This window comes from Equus przewalskii, chromosome 28 (assembly GCF_037783145.1).
Source record: "Equus przewalskii isolate Varuska chromosome 28, EquPr2, whole genome shotgun sequence".
NCBI lineage: Eukaryota > Metazoa > Chordata > Mammalia > Perissodactyla > Equidae > Equus > Equus przewalskii.
The window spans coordinates 24,626,147-24,639,007 of record NC_091858.1 but is presented as its reverse complement, the minus strand read 5'-3'; the positions used below and the strand labels follow the sequence as shown (position 1 = coordinate 24,639,007).

At 46.2% G+C, this 12,861-nt stretch overlaps 1 protein-coding gene and 1 long non-coding RNA gene across 2 annotated transcripts in view; one reads left to right on the top strand and one right to left on the bottom strand.

Annotated features, from left to right (window-relative positions):
* Positions 1–12,861, bottom strand: part of ENPP6 (ectonucleotide pyrophosphatase/phosphodiesterase 6) — a 103,789-nt gene that overhangs the window by 67,014 nt on the left and 23,914 nt on the right. The gene's annotated exons all lie outside the window — the stretch shown is intronic.
* Positions 51–12,694, top strand: LOC139080034 (uncharacterized). The gene is made up of 5 exons (XR_011534156.1): positions 51–182; positions 511–893; positions 8,354–8,964; positions 10,186–10,322; positions 10,488–12,694. It is a non-coding gene; the product is annotated as an uncharacterized lncRNA (long non-coding RNA).

Sequence of the window (12,861 nt, the reverse complement as noted above, 5' to 3'; positions counted from 1 at the left end):
CCTATTTCACAATAATAGGAAAGCTTGAGAAGCGGAATGAGGAGGTATGCGAGGAGACCAGCGGGAATGTACAATGAGAAGCAGCCAAGTCTGCCTGGAGGAGTCAGGGAAAGCTTCTAGAGCGGCTGGGACATGAAAGCCAAGGAGAAGTTTTCCAGGCACCAAGAGCACTGCAGACAGAGGTGATGGCATGTGCAAAATGATGACGGGGTGAGGGGGTGGATGCCTCTCATTCAGGTGAAATGAAGAATTTCTCTTTCCATCTCTCAGTGTTCACTTTCCTTGAAAGGTGAAATGCTCGTAATGACATGCTGGGCCAGCATAATTCAAGAGAGTCATCGATTGACTCAGTCAAGGTCCTGGCACAATTGGCAGATGGAACAGAGTTTCATTAAAGGGGCTATTTACAAAGGGGTGGCCAGGGTTATGAGGAACCAATAAGAGATGGTGAAGCAACGCAAAATTAGCCGTAGCGGGGAGCCATTACCACCCACCTTGCCCCCACTCCAGGCTCGAAGAGCAAGGGGAGCAGGTGTGGCCAGCTCGGAACCCAAGAGTCAGTCCCCCAACCTCACTCTCCTCCGTCTGTCCAGCTGAGGCGATCCATCAAGACCAGCCTCCGGGTCTCCAGGCAGACTAGAGGAGGGGAAGCAGGGCCGAGACAAGTAGAGAATGCCCAGCATGGCAGCCAAAGAGAAGCATAAGATGAATCTTCCAAGAAAATCATGTTGACCACTTGGGTAGGGTCCTTAACCAAATATTGAGGACCACCTGAGCTGCTTGATGTCACCAGCACAGGGCCTTGTCAGTGTCTAACGGTCCCACACACATCTCAGAAATGGAAGGAACTTCAACTGGCTCCCTGGTCTAATCCTCCACCTGTAAATTCCAAGGTAAGGAATAACTCTCTGCTTTTTATATATATTAGGTATAAAAGGTTGAATATTTGCTCAAGGTCACAGTGCTAATAAATGATGCGTGGGGTGGAGGGGCAAAGAGCACAACAGCAACTTGAACGCTGATCGCCTATCTATCAATATAATGTTTTTGCACTTCACTTTTCATGGCTACAGTAGAGTTAGTGGTTATATTTGTATCCCGGAACAGAAAACATATGCTGATTTCAAGACGAGACTTCTTGGCTTTTTTTTAACCATTTATTTACACCTCTAAATGTATATGCAGAAAACCAACTACATAGTGGGTTATATCACTAAACACTCAGGTTCCACAGCCAATGAGGAATTTCTCTATTATATAAAAGCTTTCTTAACCATGGCGTGTATCACCTATACAAAATAACATTAATATTTAATTTCTAAAGCCATTCATTGTGTTTTCAGAGGCCCATGTGTGTTTCCGTTAGACGAATGTGTCTGCATCTACTAGATATCAAAACAGCTGGTTGAAAAGGGAAAAATGAAGTTATATTTTAGGCACATCAATTTGGTCAAAACATGGGAATATAAATACAGGTTATGAAATATTAATAAGGATCTTGGAAATTGTTCTTCTCGAACACAGACATTTTCACCCAGAGGCAGCTCTCAGGTGAGCTGTGAGTCGAGAGTTGCAGGCGGGCCTCTGGGGTCACCCACTGGAAGTCTTGGTTACAACCATGGGTGATGGGTATCCAGAACCAGGCTGTGGGCAATCTGTCCACCTCTGGGAGATGATGGGCTCAGTGGGGAGATGACAGGTACGTGGTCAGACAGACCAGAGTTTGGGTTAAGGGGTCTTCCCCCTTTTTAGTGGTGGGAATTGGGGCTAATCCTTAACTTCTCAGAGTCTTATTTCTCCATCTCTAAAATGGGAATAATAATAATACTTCCCTGGCTGGATTGTGTAATGATTACTATGTTCCAAGGATTGTTCTCAGTTCACCTGTTATGGGTTGAATCGTGTCCTCCCAAAAAATGCTATGGTCCAGTCCTACCCCTAGTGTCTCAGAATGTGACCTTATTTGGAAACTGGGTCTTTACAGAGGTCACCAAGTTAAAATGAGGTCAATAGAGTGGACTCTAATCCAATATAACTGATGTCTTTATAAAAAGCGAAAATTTGGACACAGAGACAGACACACAGAGGGAAGAAGATATGAAGACTCAGGGAGAAGATGGCCATGTACAAGCCAAGGAACCCTGGGGCTACCAGAAGCCAGAAGGCAGGGAAGGGCCCTCCCCTAGGGCCTTCAGAGGGAGCATGGCCCTGCTGACACCTTGATTTCTGACCTCTGGCCTCCAGAACTGTCAAACGATAAGCTTGTGTTGTTCTGAGGCCCCCAATTTGTGGTACTTTGTGATAGCAGCCTTAGGGAATCAACACAGCATTTAACCATCACAATAACTCTACAGAATAAGGACCACTGTTAGCCCCACCTCACAGGTAAGGTAACCGAGGCCCAGAGAGGTAACTTGCCTGGAGTCTCGCACCAGTGGGTGGAGTGGAGCCAGGATTCAGCTGAGTGAGCCTGGATGCAGAGCTCTTGCTCCTAACCACCGTGATGTTCCAACACTAGTTCACCAGTGTGTGAACTGGCACACAACACAGCGGCAGCGCTTAATAAGCCCACAAGAACGGGAGCTGTTGCTCTTGTGCTTGCTGTTAGGCAATCTGTAAATCTTCTGCCCCCAAGGACAGGATGACTTTGGGGGACCGGGTCAGTCCAGGCTCAGGGTTCCTGGGACCAGCCTACTCAGGAAGCACTTTCCCTGGGAGAATGCATGGATGGGCTAGAGGCCAAGTGAGCCTCAGGAGAGGTCACAACCTGAAGGCCAAAGGCCTGAACCAACCTGACAGGTGTTTGCTGATCAGCTTAGTAATAAGACTAGGTCCCAGCTCTTGGCCGCCTTCCATGTATCCGGAACTAGGTGCTTTACGCTTCCATCTTATTTAGTCTCCACATAACTCTGATAGACAGTATTATCCTCATGGTGCAGGGGGGTGAACTAAAGCTCCAAGCGGCTGAATGACAGGGCCATGCCGCTGGTGAGAGGGCAGAGCCCCAGTACCAGGCCAGATCTCATTGACTCAGCCTGCATCCTTCCCTGCACCCATTCCCCTCCAGCCACTGGGCTGCTCACCAGCCCACTAGGGCTTGGTCATTTTAATAGAAATTGCCTCATTATCCAGGTCTGCTTCTGAGACTCTCACCAAGGTAACCACGTGGAGGTGCACACGTGCCCAGAGAGCCAGACACTCCTCTGTCTTGCAGTTGACTGTTATGCACAAACAGTACCGTAAATATCTCTAAAGGAGGGAATGCTGCCAGACAAGGAATGCTAACAAAGCAGACAGGGTTCTTATGTTCCCTCTCCCTCTGGAAAGAGTCCAACTGTGGAAAGAGAGGCTCTCAAAGGTCTGAAATCTGGGGGTCTCAAGTTAATGGGTGCATTTTGGAGACGGAACATATATATATCACCTCAAATTGACATGGCTCCAAGAAGTAACTATACACCCAATTCTAAGCCGTGCAGTCTGAGAATGTTATATAAGTCAGGCTTTCCCACCACTGGACTGCTCTCAGCATTTTTCCTTGAGCATTTGGAGTGTCTTAAGATTAGTTTAGACTCTGTTTAGATTAGCGGGCTTTCAAATAACTACTTGACATCCAAGAGACCTGAAAGAATTAACAATGCCTCGCTCAAGCACCTACCTGACAAATTGAAACTTGCTTTACAGGTCACCCCTGTTAGGAAATACATCTTATTTTCTTATTTTGTTCAAAGGCAGAATTTGGCATAAGAAGTGGTTTCAAATGAAATATGCAAGATCAAGTTGAAAGAAAAGCTTACAATTTGAGCATCTTTAACTGCGACCACTGATGTATGTGCCAGACGCAGCCCTGGCTGGAATCTGAGTCACAAATATTGCAAGACCGAGATAACAGGCTTTGATTATAGTGTGAAGTGGAGGGACAGCACCAAAAATAACCCTGAAATGTTAAAAGGGAAATATTTCTGATTAGAGACATTCACGCTCATAGTTCTGAGGTCACTGGACCCAAAAGAATGCATTGTTTTATTTTTTCTGGAGTGCACTAGCTTGGTGCAATTATTTATCAACTAGAATACAGGAAAAGAAACAAAAATTATTTTCCCGCATGAGGACGAAAATATAAGTCTTGGAGTTTTTATTTTAAACACTTTTTACTTTGGGAAAGCTAATTTTTATCAAAGCTTAAAGAAATTTCCAGACAATTTAATCTATCCTCACCTCTGTACAAAGTTGGAAAAGAGCTTGAATTAATTAGTGCATTTAAGACGGATTCTCTTTAGAGACACATCCCTGTTTTACTGAGTCCTTCTAGGGTCTTGTAAGGATGGTGGGTGTTTGGAGGCACAAATTTCTTGTTCCTGGTCTTTATTCTTCCATACAGGAGAGAAATTCAGCCAATATCTCTATCCGGAAGTTCCCCTACCCTCTCCGTGGCGATAGGGCATCCATCTTCCCCCCGCCCACTCAGCTGCTCTCCTCTCCGCCAGTGACATCAGGTTGCCCACATTCCTCATGTTCCCCGGGGTGGTTACTTTGGCATAAAACAGGCGCCAGCCCTCTCCCTCCTGTCTGCCTGCAGGTGATGGGCGGCCCACTTTTGCATTCTCTCTCCATAAACTCACCCGGGACAGGAGTTCTCCTCCCGTTAGGGCAGGGAGTTGCTCTCATTCTCCTGTTGCCCCACCTGTGAGTGGGGCAAGGTGTGGGGTAAGGATGAGGAGTTCAATTCAGTAAAAAAAGAGACACATTTAGGTCTTGGATCCAAGCCACATTCTCCAATCCAGCTTTTCAATTGGTGTGGAACCTGGAATGGCTGATGGATGAGCTCCAAAGGCAGGGACCAGACACCAAAATAATATTGGGTCAACCAGGAATGCCAGCAACTGATAAAGCATGATCCAATTCAGCTCTTCAAGAGTGCAAGGCAATTAGCAACATCAATGGCTCTATCTAGTGTGAACCAACCAATCTAAAAAAAAAATGCAAAAAATGCAAAACACCATTGTAACCTCCTTTTTTTGGGTAAAAAACAAATGGAAGAAAGCATTATTTTCAGAGGGGTTAGTTTAGTTTGTCACCGCTAGAATGTGTGAGGTGTGATGCTGGCCTGTCCAAGTTCACTGCCAGGTGTGGCCATGGGGAAGTGAGACCCGCCTCCCAAGTCATGACAGGAAAAACCACTTTGGGTCTCAGCTGTGGCCACATCTTCTCTGCTGTGATCAACGAGCACTAGTGATGGGCACATAAACAGACACTGTCTTGAGTTGACACCGAGCCTCATCTAATGATTTGTGTATATAATTCTCCTTGGGTGCTCTTAGCATATATGAAATGTGTTGAAAGATAATTTGCCTTAGGGATGAAAGAGTAACTCAAATGAGCAATTCATCACTCGGCTAGGTGTGAGAAGCATCTTTTTGATGTATTGACAGTTTGCCAGTCCAAGCAGCAGACACCATTGAAACAGAGCTTTTTGAGTAAAAACAGAAGCATCAGACAGGAGGAGAACTGGCAGGCGCTGAGCACCTACAAGAGCATGTGGGAAAAGCATTTTGGAAACCAACAGACAGTGTGAGTCTTACTCGTGCCGTGGGACCGCACACAAGTCGCTTAACTTTAGCGAGCCTCAGTTTCCTAATGTGAAAAACGGACATAATCATATCTTCTTGCAGGATTAAATAATTGGGGCTAGGTAAAACTTTAGCACAGTGTCTGGCACATAGGCAGTTGGTAAATGCACACGACCTCCTAAATCCCCTTTTAAAGGGCAATTCTATCAAATAGTACGCAGGGTTCCATGGCTTCTAGAAGGATGAGGCTGGGCTGCCTATTTTTTACCTCGTATTTACACACCGTATTCTGAAGCAGACTCTCAAATCCCCTTGAAGGAAAAGAAAAGAAGCATCACCACACACGTGTCTTGCTCAGGAAGGTGTGCAAAGGATGAATCCTGAATTCAGAAGTTGACCACGGGGCTCACGATGACTCAGACAGCGCCTTCCCCGCGCCTGGGAAATGCCTGGCCCCACACTGCCCTCTGCTGGCGGTCACAGTACTCTCCGCCGCCCGCAGCCTCACCCACGACCAGCCTCGGATTCTGTCTCCGCCTCTCGCGCTTCGAAGGCACCCCAGGATGCTTAAAGAGGCTTGTGAAGATCCTAAACGTGCTAAGAAGGCAGGCCGAGACAGGGGGCGAGGCCAGCAGCGGGTGTGAACTACGCAGCCTGCGGAACCGGGGGCGATCGCCTTTTTACGCATTTGTCTTCTGTTGTGTTTCCACGCCCTCATCCTCTCGCCCCATCCTAATCCTTGTTTGTCTCACTTTCCGTTTTAGAACTGCTGCTTTTTATTTGGTATTTTATTATCCTTGACCCCAGCCCTTTATCTCCCTCCTCTCCTTTTCTCTTTCAGTTAAGGTGAGTGTTTTATTTTTAACCCCAATTTGTTTTTTTTAAATTAACTTATTTATTTTCGGATGTACATCATATTTCGAATTCTGTGTACATTACATCTTGTTCACCACCTGAAAACTAATTATAGTGCATCCCCTCACATGTGAACCTAATCACCCCTTTTGCCCTCCCCCGCCCCTTCCCTATGGTAACCACCAATCCAATCTCCAATGCTATGTGTTTTTTTTGTCGTTGTTTTTATCTTCTACTTATGCTTGAGATCATATTTGTAATGGTCACTGCAGTGGACATTTAACTTCTCTAGCACCCCTTTGTCCTTCTAGGAACAGCTACCCCCGTCCCCTGGGAAATTCCTCCCCCCCTCCCCCCTGGGTGGTCCAATCAGGAGCTTACAGGCCCTCCTCTCTGGCTACTGTGAGTGGGAAGAGGGTGGGGCGTCTCTCGGGCATAGTGACACCCTGGCCACAGTGACAGTTGCTCCAGGATCCAGGCTGGGCGGGTCAGAGCCCTGCCCCCGCGTTCCTCATGTTGGGAGAACCCATTCCTTTGGGTGGCCAAGCTGGGAAGAAATGCGCCCGGTGTAAGGACCTGCTCGCTGGCAGGAGAAGCCCGGGCTGCGGTAGAGGAGAATGTGGGCCGCAGGACGGGAGTGGCAAGGGTGGGGGGAGGGGAGTCCTGGCAGAACTGTGTCCTTAGTGGGGTTCCCAGCTGCACCCTGTGCCTCTGGTGCAGGAGCGCCAGAACCTTCTCTGTACCGAGAGCAGCAAGCTTGGATCTCCGCCACTTGCGTCCTTTTTCTCGTCTGAGGCTCATCTCCCTGCAACCATCACCGTCACCCAGTCACTCTGGGCGTTTCTGGACGCTTACCCTCCTCCCCCTGAGCTCAGCGAGCCTGGCCCAGGCCCTGGCTACTGAAGGGGCCGCCTCACAACCACTTTAGACCCAGGCCCTGGACCTCGGGGGTGCGCGGCTTCCTTGCCTTGCTTCTTCCTCCACGCCCTACTCACCCGCGGCAAATCTCACACAACCTTGCTTCAACAGTGCTTATGGTCTGGGACCTGCCCAGTGGTGTAGTGGTTAAGTTCATGTTCTCCACTTCAGCAGCCTGGGGTTTGCCAGTTCGTATCCCGGCCTGGACCTATGCACAGCTCATCAAGCCATGCTGTGCAGGTGTCCCACATGTAAAATAGAAGAAGATGGGCACAGATGTTAGCCCAACACCAGTCTTCCTCAGCAAAAAGACAAAGATTGATAGTGGATGTTAGCTCAGGGCTAATCTTCCTCACCAAAAAAAAAAAAAAGAAGAAGAAGAAAAAAAGTGCTTATGATCTGAGTCTAGGTTTACCTTTCTGAAAAGCTTAGACACGATTTAAAAGTTCTCTATTACAGAAATTTTCAAAAGTACAAAAATAGTGTGATAAACAACAGCAAAGAACATTCTGCCCCAGTTTCATATGTTTCCCTCCCCTCACTGGAATATTTCTAAAGCAAAACCCAGACAACATATCTTAAATCTTAAATCCTTCTATGCCTCTCTCATACTGAAGAACTTTTCAAAAAATGCCACTATTATCTCACACCCAACAAAATGAACAATAATTCTTCCGTATCATCTAGTACCCAGTCCATGTTCAATTTTCCCTGATTATCTCAGAAATCCCTCCGTGCAGTTGGTTTCTCTGAATCATGGTTCAAAGGAAACCCACACATTGTATATTGTTTAGTCTCCTTTAATCTATAATGGTTCTCTATTTTGGTTATTATTTATTCTCCATGTATTTATTGAGGAAATTGGGTCATTTGTCCTGAAAATGTCTCATATTCTGGATTTGGCTCATTATATCCTCTACTGTTATTAACATATTCCTTTATCTCCTGTATTTCTTGAAAACTACTAGTTTAATCTAGAGGTCTGATTAAATTTACGTTTGATTTTTTTTTAGACGAGAATGCATCATCGGCGGTGCCGTGTACCTCCCCTTGCATCCATCTCATCACGTGCTCATAACATCTGGTTATCTCACTTTTCGTTAAGACTGATCTGTGGGTTCCAGTAGTGTCAGCCTAACCCATTTCTATAAAATTTCTCATCAGCTTTCTTCTAATGATTTTAGCAACCATTTATGACCATCACCTATATCCACTCCTTTTATAAGAGTTGCAAAATTGCTCCCTTCCCAAGAGAAACTGTTTTCTGGAAACACTCCTTTTTTTAGAATTTCTGTTTGGCCTATAAATCCCTTACATCGAAGCAGGCAGGTGATGAGTTTTCTGCTGCTGTGTAATGGACGGCCTCAAACCTTAAGTGGCTTCAAGCAACAACATTCAGCTCACAAATCTGCAATTTAGGCAAAGCTTGGAAGGGAAAGCTCTTCTCTGCTCTGTGTGGCATCAAAGGCTGGGAGTGACTGACACCTGGGGGCTGGAATTATCGGAAGGTCATTCATGCTGGCTGCTCACCGGGACCTGACCTGGACTTGTCAGCTGCTCCACTCACAGGGCCCCTCCACGTGGCTGCTGGGCTTCCTCAAAACATGGTGGGTCTGTTCCAAGGGTAAGCAACCCAAGAGAACAAGGAGAAAGTACTTAGCATTTTTATGACCAGACTCACAGGTCACATAGCATCACTTTCACTGTACTCTATTGGCCAAAGCTGCACAGAGGTCCATCTAGGTTCAAAAAGAGGGGACAGCATAGAATGTCTTTGAGACATTCTGGTTTAAGGCACAATATTAGGCACTGTGAAAAGCACAAGATTAAAGGAACGTGATCCCAGTCCTTAAGGGCCTTACGGTATAATATTGGCCATAAGACAAGTATGAAAAATGTCACCCAAGACTGCTGTGAAAAATGCCAGAAGGGAAGTATAAAGCACAGTAGGGTCTGAAGAGGGAGGGGGGACCTGCAATGGAGACCCACCTGGGGACGCAGTTAGTTGGTCAAGTCTAAGGGACATGGCAGCTTATAAATCGTGTAACTCTGAAGAGAGAAGAATGACAGAGGCCCAGACTCTACTGAAATTTTAACTCTTAGAGATAAGAATGAATTAGGCAGGAAGGGGCAAGAGCTGAGAAAGCAGCTCTACTGGATAGTGAAAGAGGAAGCTCTTCAAAGAGGCCCTAAGTACTTTTTCTGAAATAAGATAGAATATCAATCAATCAACCAATCAATTATAAAAGAATAGAAGAGCTCTTAATGCTTTACTCCTATGCCAAGCTAATGAAATAAACAAGATACTACGTGCCTGCAGCATCCCTAATTATAACCAAGGAGAACAGATGCTTTTACTATGTGCCAAGCACTGTGCTGAGAGGTTTCCAGAATTACCTCATTGTATCTTCCCATTAGCCTCATGTAGCAGATATTTTACAGATAAGACGACTGAGGCTCAGGTAGGTGAAGTAAGTTATTGAAGTTTCCCCTGCCAGGATTGCAACTAATCTATATTTAATTTGCACCCAACAGTATCTTAAAATATTATTTTTTAAATGAAGTATATTCACTTGAGCTTACTGCTCGTGTTCTGAGATACAATGGCAATTTCCCAGCGGACAGGAAAGGGGAAAAGTGGCAGTGCACAGTGGACTTAGACATTTAGCCCAGTGGGCACCCGCACAGGCCTTGAAGTCCATGGCGGCCCACACTGAGCCTCAGTTCCACCAATTACCTGGCCGGTCACCTTGGAGGCCTCCCAGTTTCTTCATCTGTAAAATGAAGGAAATGTAATCCATGCATCTGCTGACTCTGCTTGCTGTCTCTTGTTTTTACCCCACAGCAACTTTGAAGCAGAAATCATCACTTCTATGCACTCACGGGAAACAATCCACTCCCACGAAAGCACTAATGAGCAACGTGCGCTTTACTGAAGATTTCCTGACAGTGCACTGTGCACAGCGCTTCCTCCAAACTCCCGTGAGATGCAGTTCTCAAGTCTCTCTTCTCGGCCTCACGGCACCCAGGACCCCCTCTCTCTCGCCCTGTACCCACAGTGCTCAGTTTTGGCTCCTGACTCCTCCCCACTCAGATCTGTCCCCTTGTCCCCCAGGCCTCTCATTCTCTCTCTTTTGTCTTTGACAGATGCCTTCAGCTCGTGCCCAGTCCCAGTTTCCAAATCTACAAACCCACACCTGTCTCCCTGCTCCAGCAAACCAGGATCCACTCCCCTTCACTGTCAGTGGAGGACTGTCAATCACATGCCACCTTCTTCCTCCAACAGGGATGAGAGAGAGAGAGAATTCATGTCAATGGATCACATAATCATCACTGAATTAAAGGCAGCTGTGATTTCCATAACAGTCCTGCCCTCTCCCTTTCTGTACCACTACTGAGTTGATGCCAAAAGTGAATGGCAGAAAAACCCTTTGTTTGGGGCTCCCATTGCAGAAGAGGGCATTTTATCATATCATTGGGAAAAGCAAAAAGCACTAGCATGGGAAACTATAACTTGTCAACATGTGGGCTAAAAACTGGGCACTCTCTCTAAATGGAAACTCCGACAACAACTGGAAAGTTGGAGCTGTGTTCTTCTTCTGGAATACTGGGAAATAGGAACCCCACTTATATCAAGTCTGGCCTGCGTTCCCCAGCCCGAAAGGTGGAAAGGGGCCGTGCAGTATATGAGAAAAGAGCCCGACAATTAGAAGACCTGGGTCCCATCTGCCGCAAACCATCACTCCACACTAGTGTCTTTGTCCCCCCAGGGGCACCAGGTCAGATGTCCACAAAAGTGGCAGGTGGGTATGTGGGATGGAGGAGGAGGCAGGTGTTGGGCAAAAAAAGCCAGTACAAAACACTCCTAAAAGCCATGGGCCGTCGTGACCTCCACTGAATAGAGACTTGGAGAAGTTGAGTCAATATCCCAAGGTCGTGTAGCTGGTAAGTGGTATAGAGCTACGAATCCGACTCCAACAGTCTGACTCCAGAGTCAGCATCCTTAGCCAACAGACCAACGCCTCTCCAAGCATCATCTTCACCATCATAGCTAAAAGGTACCAAATGCTAAGTTTATGCCAAATAGGATGCAAGTTGCGTCATCAGCATTACTTTTTTAATCCTTTCATCAACCCTGTGAAGTAGATACTATCATTATCTTCTTTTTATGTAGGGAGTAAGTGGTAGCCCAGAGAAGTTAAGTAGCCTGCTCAAGGCGATTAGGGGAGGGAGATGGCACAGGCCATCTGACTTGGGGTATGGCTCTTGAGCAGTGTGCCACACTGCCTACCTGTGGGGCCAGAGGGAACTCACCTCCCTGTGAACTGAACTGCAGAAAGGGAAAGACTTTGCTAAGGATCAGAGCTCTGGGTGCCCACTGACAGGCGCATGGGCTATGAGTGATGGATGCTGTTACCTTGGGTACTCTCAGGTTGGTGGGGTCTAAAGAAAAACCTGTTAGAGTTTGCTTAACCTTTTTCAAAGGGACTCAGTGAGCAAACTTCATCGTGAGAATGATTGCAGGACTGTGGAAACATCAAAGCAGAAGCAACGGCTATCCGTACATCATCTTGGCTACCCAGGCCCTGAAGGTCGTGGCTGCAGGGAAACGTGGGCAAGAGGAAAGAATGTGGGCCTTGGCCCTGAGAGATGTGGTCTTCAGCTACAGCCTTCTGAGGCTCAGTTTTCTCATCTCTAAAATGGGACTGAAAGAATCCCACCTCTTTGCACCAGATGAAGCAATCCTAAAAATACGTGAGTTAATAAATATGAAAATGTTTGAGAATTCTTAGGAAGAAAAGTGCTACAGAAACAGTGCAGTGTTCGAGTGCATTATGCACAGGTCATGCTCATGTAGATTACTGCCCTGAGGAATTGATGTTTCCCATTGGTACAAATCAGATAGGCAGACTAAAGGAACATAACCAGAATATCTGAGTCTATTAGGCAGATATTGAGTATGTGGAAATAAGTGAATAGCTTTTAATTGTAGATTGCCAGCTGGTGCAAAGCCAATGAAATAGATTAAACTTGAATATTCTGAGCATAGACACTTTCCACTGTCGACAGCATGGGAGGAACACGGATGTGAAGGTGGCAGATGGGATGCTCTGAAGACTCTCTCCACAATATAACTACAGTCTACAATAGAACTAGATCCTGGATAAAATACACACACACACACACACAAATCTTTAAAGTATTGCTAAGCTCACAAGTGGTCCCGGGTCAGTAGTGTCCCTTCTTTCCTGGAGAAAAAAATGAATATCTTCCCTCAAGGCAAGTTCCAGTTTTAAGTCCTCAGATTCCCACAGACTAAGTTCAGTCAAATTTGAGCTAAAAAAAAAAAAAAATTGGCTAAACACATAGAGAAATAAATGATGTGGAACAGGCAGGTAGTTCCCAACCAACGCCTCTTGCCTTCCTTCCATAGTGAATAGTTGTCGCTAGGAAGCAACTACCCAGCCAGCGATGGTCAGAAATAACCGGGCAGGATTAAGAAAGAATCGAGCAGAATTTT